We start from the raw sequence: 14,401 nt of genomic DNA, 5'->3' as shown, positions 1-14,401 counted from the left end.
GACCACATTTTCGCTTTGTGATAAATGGCGCTGTAATAGTCACAAACGTATACGTACGGGGTATCACGCAACATTCCGCCAATGCCGACAGTATTTGCTTCGTGATACACTACCCGTGTTAAAATCGACCGCTTACCAACTGCGGAAAATGTCGATATTGTGTTGGTGTACAGCTATTGTGATCAAAATGCCCAACTGGCGTGTGCTATGTATGCTGCTCGGCATCCTGGACGACATCATCCAAATGTACGGACCGTTCGCTTCAAACGTCATCCACGACCTGCAGCAGATGATGATGCGCAAGTAGGTGTTCTAGCTGCTATCGCGGCTAATCCGCACATCAGCAGCAGACAAATTGCGCGAGAATCGGGGAACTCAAAAACGTCTGTGTTGAGAATGCTACATCAACATCGACTGAACCCGAACTTTATTTCTATGCACCAGGAATTGCATGGCGACGACTTTCAACGTCGTGTACAGTTCTGACACTGGGCACAAGAAAAATTACGGGACGATGACAGATTTTTTGCACGCGTTCTGTTTAGCGACGAAGCTTCATTCACCAACAGCGGTAACGTAAACCGGTATAATATGCACTATTGGGCAACGGAAAATCCTCGATGGTTGCGACAAGTGGAACATCAGAGACCTTGGCGGGTTAATGTGTGGAGCGGCATTATGGGACGAAGGATAATTGGAGCCATTTTATCGATGGCAATCTAAATGGTGCATTGTATGCTGAATTCCTACGTAATGTTCTACTGACGTTACTACAAAATGTTTCACTGCATGACAGGAGGGCGATGTACTTCCAACATGATGGATGTCGGGCACATAGCTCCCCTGCGGTAGAAGCGGTATTGAATAGCATATTTCATGGCAGGTGGATTGGTCGTCGAAGCACCATGGTCCGCTCGTTCACCGGATCTGATGTCCCCGGATTTCTTTCTGTGGGGAAAGTTGAAGAATATTTGGTATCGTGATCCACCGACAACTCCTGACAACATGCATCAGCGCATTGTCAATGCATGTGCGAACATTACGGAAGGCGAACTACTCGCTGTTGAGGGGAATGTCGTTACACGTATTGCTAAATGCATTGAAGTTGTCGGACATCATTTTGAGCATTTATTGCATTAATGTGGTATTTACTGGTAATCACGCTGTAACAGCATGCCTTCTCAGAAATGATAAGTTCACAAAGGTACATGTATCACATTGGAACAACAGAAATAAAATATTCAAACGTACCTACGTTCTTCATTTTCATTTAAAAAACCTACCTGTTAGCAACTGTTCGTCTGAAATTGTGAGCCATATGTCTTTGACTATTACATCGCCATCTATCACAAAGCGAAAAAAGTAGTCCAACAAGAACATTCATATTTCTTTACGTACTACTTGATTATGTAAAAAAATGGGGGTTCCTAATTATGAAAAAAAAAACGCTTTTGATATCCGTTTGACCTATGGCAGCGACATCTAGCGGGCCAACCATAGCGCCATCTGGTTTCCTGGTTTCACCCTTCAAGCTAGACGAGTTTCGTTCTTTGTAGTTTTTTTTCGTTTGATGCTTATTTCGTGAGATATTTGGCCCTGTTGCGATCGGTGGACCACCCTTAGACTTCAGATACTTATTTTAAAGTTTATTGATGTTAATATTTGCTGTACTAGTAACTTATTAACGGATTTTCCTTCATCTCAGTCTTCCTTTTTGTGTCATTGAATCGAGTGGTCTGTTATTCGTGAGTTTGCTTCCGTCGTTCATCGAAGTCTCAGGCCTCAGCAATGTGTTTACAGTTAGCTGCGTGCGGTTGGAGCTGTAACCGTTCTAAAGTTAAATACTCAAAAAAATGGCTCTGAGGACTATGGGACTCAACATCTGATGTCATCAGTCCCCTAGAACTTAGAACTACTTAAACCTAACCAACCTAAGGACATGACACACACCCATGGGCGAGGCAGGATTCGAGCCTGCGACCGTAGCGATCGCGCGGTTCCAGACTGAAGCGCCTATAACCGCTAGGCCACAACGGCCCGCAAAGTTAACTACTGACAAAACTGTTTCTGCGCTGTATTCGCGTATTAAATTTAGTAGTTTTCAATCGTTCATCCAAATACTAGCAGTGTGTTCACATTTCGCGGCGTGAAGTTGCAGCTGTAGCGGTTCTAAAGTTAAGATCAGACAAAGTTGTTTGTGCACTGTTATTCAGTTGTTAAATTCAGTAGTGTTTCGTGCTTTTTCTGGCGAAATAACGGTTTAATAAACATTTTGAAACTTCCGCCCATTTGGTTTTTTAGAGTTTTTTGTGCTTTGAAGTCGTTTGTTAAATTTCGTACTACAGTTTTCAGCTGACGTTTCCCACCGTTTGTGGTAAAATATGTGAGTAAAATTTTCGTTCACTGTATTTAATTTCGTTGAGTGTTTCAGTGCGCGCTTGAATTTTTAGTTTTGTTAAGTAACTGTGTGAAGTTTTGGTGGTATTGGTATTAGTTGTGGTTTAGTAGTACTAATAAAGAATAGTTGCTTTCTTAGTAGACAGAGAATTTCGAGTATTGTGAGTTCTACTGTTGTAGTTGAACTTGGGTAACGTAGACCTTTAGTTTCTTCATTAACTGTTAAAATTTTACCATGAGTGAGAAGTGTGTGCTTTGTTGTGGTTTTATGAGTAATGGGTTACGGTGTGAGATTTGTTCAAACTATTTCCATTTGGAGGAATGCAGTGGGGAAGGCAGTGGGTATTCTAGGTAGATCCTATTCTGAAAATGCAGAATTTGTACCAGAAATGAAGTGACAGAGGAGCAGGAGCGTAAATCCGTGTCCTTCAGGTTCAGTAACAAGAAGCAAAGGAGTAACTAGGTAGGTTGAAGAGAGTGAAGGACGCGGGGTAATGGAAACTGCCAGTTGGTAAGAAGGCAGCTAGGTGGTGGAGATACTCAGACAGTCGTACTTTGTGTATAACCACTAGATTTGGCGAACTGTCAGAGTTGAAAAGAGAGGAGCCTGTTGCGGCTGTAGGTGTAGCAAACATGCAGCAGTTCTCAGAAATTTGGGAGCCTAAGTCAGTTGCAAACTGCAACATGAAAGGGAAAGTTCTGCCTCTAGGTAGTAGGGATGGCAGAGGTGCGGGGCAACAGTTTCAGGAAATGTTAGGGAGTGAGTAGCAGTTCACCAGCTTCGTGAAGCCTAGAGCAGGATTGGCTCAGGTGACTCTTAACATAGGGTAGTTATGTAGGAATTTTACGAAAGAGGGTTACGTAGTGACTGTGGGTGCAGCATGGTATAGTCTTGATGGCGAAGGAGAATATGATGTAGGTCATGACCTGATGAAGATAACTGCTCAAATTGGTGGCAGTGATGTGCACTTCGTGCAACTGTTTGATCGTCATAATCGGCCTCATCTTAATGCTGCTCATCACCATGTTAACATGAGGCTGGGGAAGGCACTGATGGCGGAGGGCATGGCTCACATGCTGAGGTGCCACGTGAGTCTATCAATAGATCAGATGTCACTAGGCGTGGCCTGCACCGCAGTAGGTATGGGAAGAAAAGGCAGGTGATATTGTAGTGGCTGGTGTTGGGATCACTCATGGAAATGTTCCTCTAGTAGTTGGTGTTAGAGCTGCAACTTTATCAGATTGAAGTCAACTGATAGTTATCCCTGCTCAAAGGATATCCCTCTAACAAATGAGTCACCTTCAGAGGAGGTCAGTTACCCAAGCAAAGAAGAAATTAGCATATTTTATCAAAATATAAGAAGTATTAGAGATAAAGTTAGTGAAATGCTTGTAGGTGTTCACTCTGACATTACTGGTATATCGGAGCAACACTTCCACAATTTGACAATTCAGAGGCTTCCTTTACAGGGATACATATCAGCTGGCTGTTTTTCAGGGGGTGCTTTGCGGAGTGGGGGAGTGGACATGTACGTGAAAAACAGTATTCCATTTGAGCCCGTAGACGTATCTCGACACTGCGCTGAACAGATATTTGAACGTTGTGCAGGGGAGATGACTTTAGTGAAACTAAACTTCCAATTGTTGTTTATAGGCCCCCGAACTCTGACTTCAGAGTATCTCTGATCAATCTAGAGTGTTCTTCAGTTTATATGAAGTACCAATAATCTAATACATGTGGTGACTTCAGTATTAATTTTGTAAGTGACTGTGCAAGGAAAGCCGGCCGGAGTGGCGGAGCAGTTCTAGACGCTACAGTCTGGAACCGCGCGACCGGTACGGTCGCAGTTTCGAATCCTGCCTCGGCCATGGATGTGTGTGCTGTCCTTAGGTTAGTTAGGTTTAAGTAGTTCTTAGATCTAGGGGACTGATGACCTCAGCAGTTAAGTTACATAGCTCTCAGAGCCATTTGAACAATTTTTTTGTGCAAGGAAAAATGTCTTGGAAGGTATCCTAACTCATATGATCTGATTCAGACCGCGTTTTTCGAACCAGGGTGCAGGGTAACAGTGGCACAGCCACAGACAATATAATTACTCATTCATCATTATTAGATGGGCTTTCTGTTATTAAAAGGGTGAATAGCTTTTTCGACTATGATACACAAATTAACAGTAAAAGGTTTTTGTACTCAAACAAATCTTATGTATAATTATCATCGTCATAGCCGTGGCTTTTGACAACTTTTGGTGGCCGTCCCTCTCGCCAGCTTAAAGGAAAAGAGGCTGTCAGCTTCCGACTACAGTAGCCTCCTCGACTACTACAGAGTGGCTGAGTGGAAGGCTGGTACACAAAAGACTGTCAAGAGAATACCAAAGGGATGTCCACAGGGCTCGATCTGCGGACCAATTTTCTGGGATATCGGAATCGAGCCTTTGCTGAACAACCTGGACAGTGGCGACAGGGTAAGACGTGTGGTGGCGTAAGCAGATGACCTGCTTGTAGTGGTGTCAGCCAACTCGAGAGCAGCACTGCTTCAGTAAATTAACAGTTGGTGCAAAGAAAATAAATAAAAAATTGTCCCCAACGAAACTGTATATTTACTGATCAGAGGGACAATACAGAGAAACCCAATTCTAAAATTAGACAATAAAAGCATACAGAGGGAGCAAGCCACACCTTATCTAGGACTGCATCTCGACGAAGAAAAGCATTTCAACCATCATATCAAATTGACAATTGATAAAGCCTCCTAAATTATGCACAAACTAGCAAGACTCAACACAGCTCAGTACAAATTACTTATTAAGACGATAAGGACCAACCAAATTGCGATATTTGAATCCGTCACATGCTTCGCCACAAGTGCTTGGGCTCACACACTGAACATACAGACGAAGAAGACAATTGCAAGACGAGGTCAGCGTAGTTTATTCCTGAGAATGAGCGGAGCCATCAACACCACGTCGCCAGAGGCACTTTGCGTTGTGATAGGGACCTGCCCTATATACGTAACAATAATTTATGGAGCTGCACTTTGCTGGCTTAAGAGGGACCTGCTCGATAAAGTCACCGAAATTACGGGAACCAAAATTATGAACAAAACACAACTGACTGGAACAATGGCGGATTCAACATGGCAGAGAGAGTGGGGCGCATCCGACAAGGATCGACAAGTGCACTCATTCTTTCCTGACTCACGCGAAAGATTACAACTGAAACACGTCCATCCAAGCCGGGGGATGGTCCATTTCCTCACAGGCCACAGGCCGTATCCAGTACATTTAAACACCATGGGACTAACTAACGTTGAAGCAGGCTTTTGCGGAGAAACTGGAACACCAGAACATGTCACACTGCTATGCAACACGCTAACACAAGTGAGACCTATACAGAACGACAATACATTGCCGGAATAATACGTACTCCCGATGATTGGAACACAATAACATAGCCGACATTGTATCGAACAGTGAGCATGAAGAATACAAGCGCCAAGACCCATGTGGAAGGAGGTGTAGACAAGCACAAGCAACACAAAAAACCACATGGGAGGACACAAGTACGACCACAGATTGCGAAACCGAGGAAGAAACACTAAATGAACATGACCAAACCAACAACGCATGTCACTGCATGCCACAACACAGTGACAAATAACGCAACACGCAGTAACAATCATAAAACAAACAAACATCGACACCACTTATTAAGACTGTAGTAATAAGATAACGTCGCTTGGGAGGAGAAGGCTCGAAGAACTTTTATTCTGAGGCTCTTCCTTCCCAACGACATACTGCATAGTGTTTAAACTGTACTGCACACAAGCAGTAATGTATTACGCGTCTTGTTGAGTGTAGACAGAAGTTTATTTTCTTCTCTATTCAAAGCTACAAACAATGAATTTTATATATCAAATGTATTTTCTGTATAAAGTATGTATAAAACTAAAAATGTAACATATTGAGTTATTTGAGGAATAATGCATTCAATTAGCATAGAACTACATTCTGTTTCTACTAACAAATTTACAAACGTAAGTGTATTTCTCGCGTAAAGCTAAAATTCGTGTATTCCGTGGATGAAATGCTCAATTAGTATTTAATCTGCATAACACGAGGTGTATGTATCTAAGGTATCACATAGAATATACCACAACTACAAACAATGGGAAAAACAAACAGCTGCAGAATAGCATGTATTGTCCTGACTTGCAACACTCCCAGTAATATACCAATACACTCAGACGCAGTAAAGATACTTAAGCACAAACCATTTCAGGTGAGAATAACTCGAGGTTCTACCGAGACCTTCTCACCTGAAATAGGTAGAATAGGCTATTATTAACCTACATGTTACTCAGACTATATTACACATCCAAATATAGTATATCACTTCCCTCTACATACTGCAAATTATTTAAACCACACTCATTGTATTACATTTTCTTTTTCTTTGTTTTTCTTTGACATTTGCAGTATATAAATTATATTCTCTTCAACTAGGCAGAAACCAATTATATGGAATAACTTCAACAATTTTTAACCATTGAATTCTCTGTAACCTTAGAGAAATCTTTATATATTATTTAAAATAAAGCATTAACAACTGTATACCAATAAGACTGTAACAATGAGAAGCCTTTGCTCTTAGAGTTAGAAGCATCCGACCCACCTTACATTTCAAGGTGGTGGGTTACTTTGTACTGGTAATGAAATACATAAAAATAAATTACTGGTTAAATACGCATTTGATAAAAGGAAAAAATCATAAAATACATTTGTGACCCTGTGTTATTCACGAACGTGCTATAACATTTACTACTTAAAATAACTGTTGCGTGCACAGCGCAGATATTTAGAAGAAGACTAAGTCTGCAGCGCCATCACCCTTCGTTATACGAGTACTTCCATGGTTTAAACAGAACTGGGATATAACTAGCTGTGAGCAATAGACTAGGTTTTGCTGTAACACACGAATATTTCCACTGCTCAAAACTGCTCACTAAGTTTAACGTTTTGTCTGTCAGCATGTCTGAATTAATCGAGTTAAAATCGTCTTTGCAAATCTATAGCGTTCGTATAAATGTCTACTAGCAGGCTTTTTATTTTGATTTGAAAGTAAAGATGTGAAATCAGATATTTCTGTGGCCGCAGTGCACCTACACTTTTCTTCTGACGGGTAAATAACAAATAACTTCACCAGCCTCTGTCTCCTGTATACTTCCGCTCCCCACACGCTTCTTTAACAGACCAAACATTGTAATTTTTCTGATGCTTTCTTTCGTCTCTTCATATTTGATAATCTCGTGCGTCGACAGTATTTAGATTGTTCTTTTCATTTGCTGATCTCCTAATGCCTCTTATGAAGCATTCTTCTACACTGAATAATTTAGAAGCTTAAGACTCTATAGGAAAATTAATCGGCTCATAATCGCATCACGACATTACACCATCTCCGACAACCTCTTCGTAACGGTGACACAATCTCTAAGATTTACCGAACTACCATTTACACAAAGTACTTCTTCCTTTCACAAAGTACTAGCCGCTCCTGTCTGTGGCTACTAACGACCTCAAGAAAATCATCTTCGATTTTGAATTGTGGACTCTTTGATAGCCGATCTTTGATACATGATTCTTTGCGCTGTTTCTCTCTCGAATATTCATGCTTCGTCTATATGTACTACAGTTATTTAGTAAAAGTGTTTTGCAACGTACATTGTGTTGGCGATTGTTATTCCTTCGTCATAGAACTAAAGGAAAAGAATTACCACAAATGAAATCAAACTAAGGAAGTATAAGCATGCTTACTGAGGCTTACAGTAAGGACAAGTGTCTACATGATCTAGCGATACACTGTACCATAATAAAGTATGTCTAAAAATGTTTAATTCTAATTTTATATGTTTTACGTAAATGTGCAGATAGCTTTGCTTTCGATTTGTGTACGTATGACTTTACTTGATGGTTCAAATGGCTCTGAGCACTATGGGACTCAACTGCTGAGGCCATTAGTCCCCTAGAACTTAGAACTAGTTAAACCTAACTAACCTAAGGACATCACAAACATCCATGCCCGAGGCAGGATTCGAACCTGCGACCGTAGCGGTCTTGCGGTTCCAGACTGCAGCGCCTTTAACCGCACGGCCACTCCGGCCGGCTCTCTACTTGATGAAAGCATCTCATATGATTGGTTTGATTGCATATTTTGTGTTACTTCAGCATTCCAGGAAGGACAGGTTCAGAGCACAACCACAAGAGTCGAAGCAGATATGCCGGCCGCGTCCATTGAGGTCTTACAAAGCTATTTATCGTCTTTGCGGTTGCCCTATTGTGAAATATCTTCCCTCATTACTGTGTCACTTGCACGAAACCCGTCATGTATGTACAACAAAGCATATCCATGGTGACGAAGTTTCTAAATCCCTGTGGATCTTCGAGCCTCACCTTCTTCATTAACAGGGAGTATATGGTCCTGCCTTCGCCCCTTCTACCAAACTAGTGTCAAACCGAATTCCTACTTCTGGCATTACGTGGTCGTTCTCCCATTCTCCTAAGGACTAAGGTGGACTCTGCCACGGCGAATGGTGCATAGAGAATTGCACCCTCCCTGCCCAAAACGGTGTGAAACGTAAACATTGTACAAGAATGACATAAAATGTACACTGTAGTCCATTATTCTGTAGAGTCACAAAGTGACTTAATTACAGCAGCACAGTAGAGCTTCACCGAATTTTCAATATTAGTAAATAGCAGCTTTACAGGAATATCGACTTTCACAGTCAACAATGTAACCGACGTAAATAAGTCTGTGGTTCCGAATGTCTATCCTTTGGGCACTGGGCACTGGGCACTGGGGCATATGACGTGTGTGTCGTGTAATACCGGCATAACGTTTCTAAGTTCTAAAGAATTTATCTTGGCTCTCTCCAAACCTTTCTTGATCTGCTGAATCCGTGGTATAGCATCCACTCGTTTTATATATATGTCTTATTCTGCAACGACTCTGTTTCTTCTAATAAGAATATATCAGGAACTAAATATTCTCCATAAGTGACGTTTAATATGTTCTAGGCTTAGGCTTAGAAGATCGCAAACGAGACATATTCTTGTTGTCCTCATAATCCCCACTGCACAGTTATAAAATACTGTTTCAGATGAGTCTAAGATTGAACCTACTGACGACAGAAGTTTTCGATTTGTTGTATCTTTCATGTTGTAACCTGGAAGCTAGTGCTATCACGTGATAGGGTGTCGGGTGTGCTGCTTGGCATACCCTGTAGTACTGAATTCCGATCTCTGATGACCTACAGTTAAGGTAAGCACCCCATACAGCTATGCAAGTTAATTAATGGAGATAATGTCACACATTGGAAATATTTTGTTGAATGAAAACTGATAATGGTGGACCAATAAAACATGACAGTATGGATATAAATATAACACCAGGCACAGGGTCACATTAATAAAAGGAGGGGTAATCTATAACAGAAACACGTAATCCCCGTAACAATGAGATATATTATCCTTAAGTAAAATACATGAGTTACCCACAGATATGAACAATTGAACATTGAGTACTTGAACAAAGGGTTTCTAATGGTGAACTGTAACAATAGCAAAAGATGGGTGGCCACGACAAATGCAAAAGTTATGCAGATAACACTCGAACAGGATCAGTGAATGTAAACGGGGTTTGTAAATTACAGAAGAAAATGAAAAAATAGTATTTCATTCCAGTGAGATCACCAAAGCGCATACTGAAAGCAAACTAGCTGGCTGTGACGTATTAAAACGGAATAATTGGCTACTGAAAGAGTGAACTAATATCTTGGGGAACAGCCGATGGTATCTTACCGTACTCTTAGCGTTACGCAGAAGGCAGCGGCTGGAGGCCATGAGTTCATATTTCTCTCTCTCTCTCTCTCTCTCTCTCTCACATACACACACACACACACACACACACACCCATTGTTCACAGTAGTCAAGTGGAAACATCTTTCTGTGAAACCACAAGGTCCGCGTCATCATTCTCCCAGCAACAACTCTTTAATCCACCATCTCATAATAGGAAGTATTTTATTCTGTCGTCTTGTGAGAAGTATCTCTCTTCGGACGCGCTACAACTTGGCCGTTTTCCGTCAGAGCACGAACTAGCCGGCTAGTAATGGCAAAGATCCCGAGATTCGTCCAAGTAGACGCTGGTAAGGGTGTTACACAATCTCTCACTGTTGAGTGTTATTGCTATTTTCAACCAATAATGCTCTGAGGTGTGGGGCAACGCAGAAAATCGATCCTACTGCATGGCACAATTTGGAAACGAAACGGAACTATAAGACATTGGACACATACCCCCGTGCTCTACGGAAAAATAATAGGAAGAATCATCCAGAACCCTGGATTCTGAAAGTTTAAACCGCACGTTACTTCAAGGCGTCGTATCGCAAAATCACACGTTCCTCTGGGACCGATTCCTGGCTACAGATCTCGTATGTTGCCGAAAGACTTCTGCGAAGGTACGTTTACCAGTGGCTGCAAATTCTCCTCACATATGGAACACTTTTATATTAGCCAAGTCGTCTTAAAAGGATTCTCATCCTCCACTAGCCAGCCTGTAGGCTTCCAACTGGGTAGTCCCTTCACTCTGTCACAGAAGAAAAGTGAGCAATAAAAAGAAAAGTCACTGAAAGTACTGTCTCTAGATTCCATTTCTTATGTGTACCATCACGAATCGACTATTTTATCAAGGAAAATGAGCATAAAATATTCTAAAATGTGTTGGGGGACAGTTTCAGAGAAAACTGACCACCTAAAAAAACTCTCCTTCTTCCAAATATAATGAATGCCGATGAAGTTATGCTATGAGTCACATATCTTCATCAAGGACATTTTCACTGGGAACGGGTAATATTATTTTTTCTCTGACTTTCATCATGTGATGAGTATCATGCTACAGCTGACAGTTTTCAACCAAGTCGCAAGGTAAACATCCTGAGAATCCACAAATACACCTTTATACAAACTACCTCACTACACACATCAATACTGGTGTAATACTTAATTTGGAGAAGCATAGAACGATAAGGGGAACACTAACAACTGCAAAACTGTGCATTCTTATTAGTTAGTTGTCTAATGTTCAACACTTGGACAATGCACTTAGATGGTTTGTGATTAACATGCGCACACGACCCAATGTGCAGGAATTTACTCGACTCAAACTGATGAGTTTACAGCATGAAACCAGTCTCTCTGTTTCAACCATGGCCTACCACATTACATGCGCACAAGAGAATTTTTTTGCAGAAAAAATGTCCAGTAAAACATATTGGAAAATAAGTACATAGTATTTCATATCGAAGCAATGCATAACATCTAGAAAAACACAGATATGCAGTCAGTCACATCGAATAATAAAAGAATGACGATTATAAGCACATTTTCAAAACAAACAAGACCGAGATGAAACAATAGTAATTAATCTTGTTTTACTTTATGGTTCTGTACTAGTACAGATTTGTAAATTCTAAATAGGAAGCGTATCACAAATGGAAGTTATAAAAATGAATCATAATGCTCTCAATAGCTCGTCATACACAGATGTTTGTGTTAATGTGTAATTAAAGTGATGTTGTAGTGTCCTGCAAGTGGATCAGGATGGAAGCTGATGCAATTTCCAGTTGTGAAGTGCCTCATCCAACTGAAACTGCCATATTTTCAGATCGACTTGGTGGGAAAAGGACGAAGAAGTTTGAATAATAACTAAGGCTTTACAAGAAACTGGGATGGGAAACTACTGCAAAATCCCACGAGGCACTAACACATTGACTATATTGCACAATCCTGCCTGTACCTGTGCAGCTAAGTGCCATGAGAAAAAAAGTACTGTCCCAACAGCAGAGGAATGCATATCCAGCTGTAATGTTCCCAAAGTGTTAGCGGATTTTGCGACAACTTGCTTAATACACACTGTGATTACAATAAAACCTCACTGTAATTTATTGATCTTTGTAATGTTGAATGAACTGGACCGGCAATCTGTTGTTCTCTCTCTTCTTGATCAGCCATTGTCCGCTATAGTCGCAGTTAGTAGAGATTCTGTTATTTGTGCTCGTTTTGAGTAACAATAATTATAATTATTTTTCATTATGTTTATAATTAAGAATACCCATAGCTTTATTTCATGAATTTCATAAGTAACTAAGGTTTACTTTGCGTGGGGATGTCTGCTGGTGAATGACAGCGTATTAACGGCCCCAATCAGAGTAATACGTTTGGTTTGCTTTGAAAATAGAACCTACATCCAAAATTTCACCTTCTGCTAAACCAAGTCCGATAGCTTTTAGGCGTAAATCACGTCGAAAAATTATACTCGTGAACAGACAATCCCAGCTGAAAAACCAAGCTAAAAAATATGGTGGTAATTAAATTCCAAAATTTCAATATTAAAAATATAAATAATAATTTCCAAACAAAATAATAATAATAAAAAAAAACCACCACCACAAAAAATAGCGCCCTTAGTACAGGACTTATATATTATGTATACTAGTATGTATGTGTATTATTTTAAATTTGGTATCTAAAAACAATCTGGATATTTCTATTACATGAAAAACCACTGTAGCGATGCGAGACAATTTCAACGAAGTGGGTAATACGTGATGTGCAGTACGATCCTTAAAAGAAAAAAACCTCGAATCGAGATGTCGCTGAAGTGCAGTAAGAAAGGAGGTAAGGGCGTTAACGTTGTCCTTTGCCCTGGTGTGCAAAAGTCAGCTAGGGAGTGTTAAATTCTAAAAAACGTTGCTCACAATTGCTTTCAAGTGTTTTTATGAATTTTGCAAAACGTTATGGCAGCAAGATGGCCGCTTTCTAGAGCGACTGAGAGTCGTCGCTAGATGGTTTTATAGTAACTCGCTATACATAAGAGTAATTCCTATTAAATAACATTTGCCTTGTGTAAATTGAGGAAGATTAACGGTCAATTTTATTAAATTCGAGAGGTAATTCTTTAGATTCATGGGCAAAGTCGGTAGAAACATTAAAATGGCTACACCGCGCGGAGTAGAATCAGACGTAGGCAGTGACGAGCAAAATATGGTGGGTCACGAAACTCAAAGCAATGAATTGTCGGCGGGTGAAAATGCACCTACGGCCGAACGTACTGAAGAACCCACCCAGAGTGAATCAGTACCTACTAATTTCGCGGAACTGTTCACATTTTTTTAGAGAACAGATGAAAGGTTTATATCGTCCAGCTCATGAACAAAATGCACACTTGATAGAAGTTCAGAAGAAAGTAACAGACAGTTTAGATGTAAAACTGCAAACTGCAGCTACAGGATCCAAATCAGTATGAGTGGTAGTTTGGACGCAAAACTTGAAAATGTGATTGCCAGTTTAAATATAAAACTTCAAACCGCGGCCACTAAAATTCAAAATAATATAACAACATTAGCAAACGCAACTTTGAACTCTACTTCACATCAAATACAAGAAACTGTCTCCACACAAATTCCTCACGAATTTGATACAACATTCAGTAAAACTGAAACTAACTTCAAAAGTATTTGTGTTGAATTTGACGAAATTCTAAAAACATACAAGCACCTGCACGAAGCTGTCAATAATGTAACCAATCAGGTCACGCAAGTTGATGTAGCACAAAGTACATCAGAAAGTTGTGCGCAGCAAAGAGCTACACAGGTACGGGCACTAGCTATCGAACAACAGAAATCTACAGAAGCGAAGTTTATGTAGAGATATACTCTTGACTTTGTAAACTGTTTGAACATCAGAGACGACGAATTTCAAAAATGTTTACGGAACGAACTGCCTGTAACCGTAAAGAAAGCGACAAACGAAGCTCTGTCCACGGCAAAAATGTTAGGTGAAAACACCGACCAAGTTTCTAAATGGAAACAGACACACATGAAGTACACACGTTAAAAAGGGAGCTGGCAGCGATAAAAGACGCAGCTGGCGTGGCTTATTTACAT

This window comes from Schistocerca serialis, chromosome 5, assembly GCF_023864345.2.
Source record: "Schistocerca serialis cubense isolate TAMUIC-IGC-003099 chromosome 5, iqSchSeri2.2, whole genome shotgun sequence".
NCBI lineage: Eukaryota > Metazoa > Arthropoda > Insecta > Orthoptera > Acrididae > Schistocerca > Schistocerca serialis.
This window is presented reverse-complemented; position numbering follows the sequence as displayed.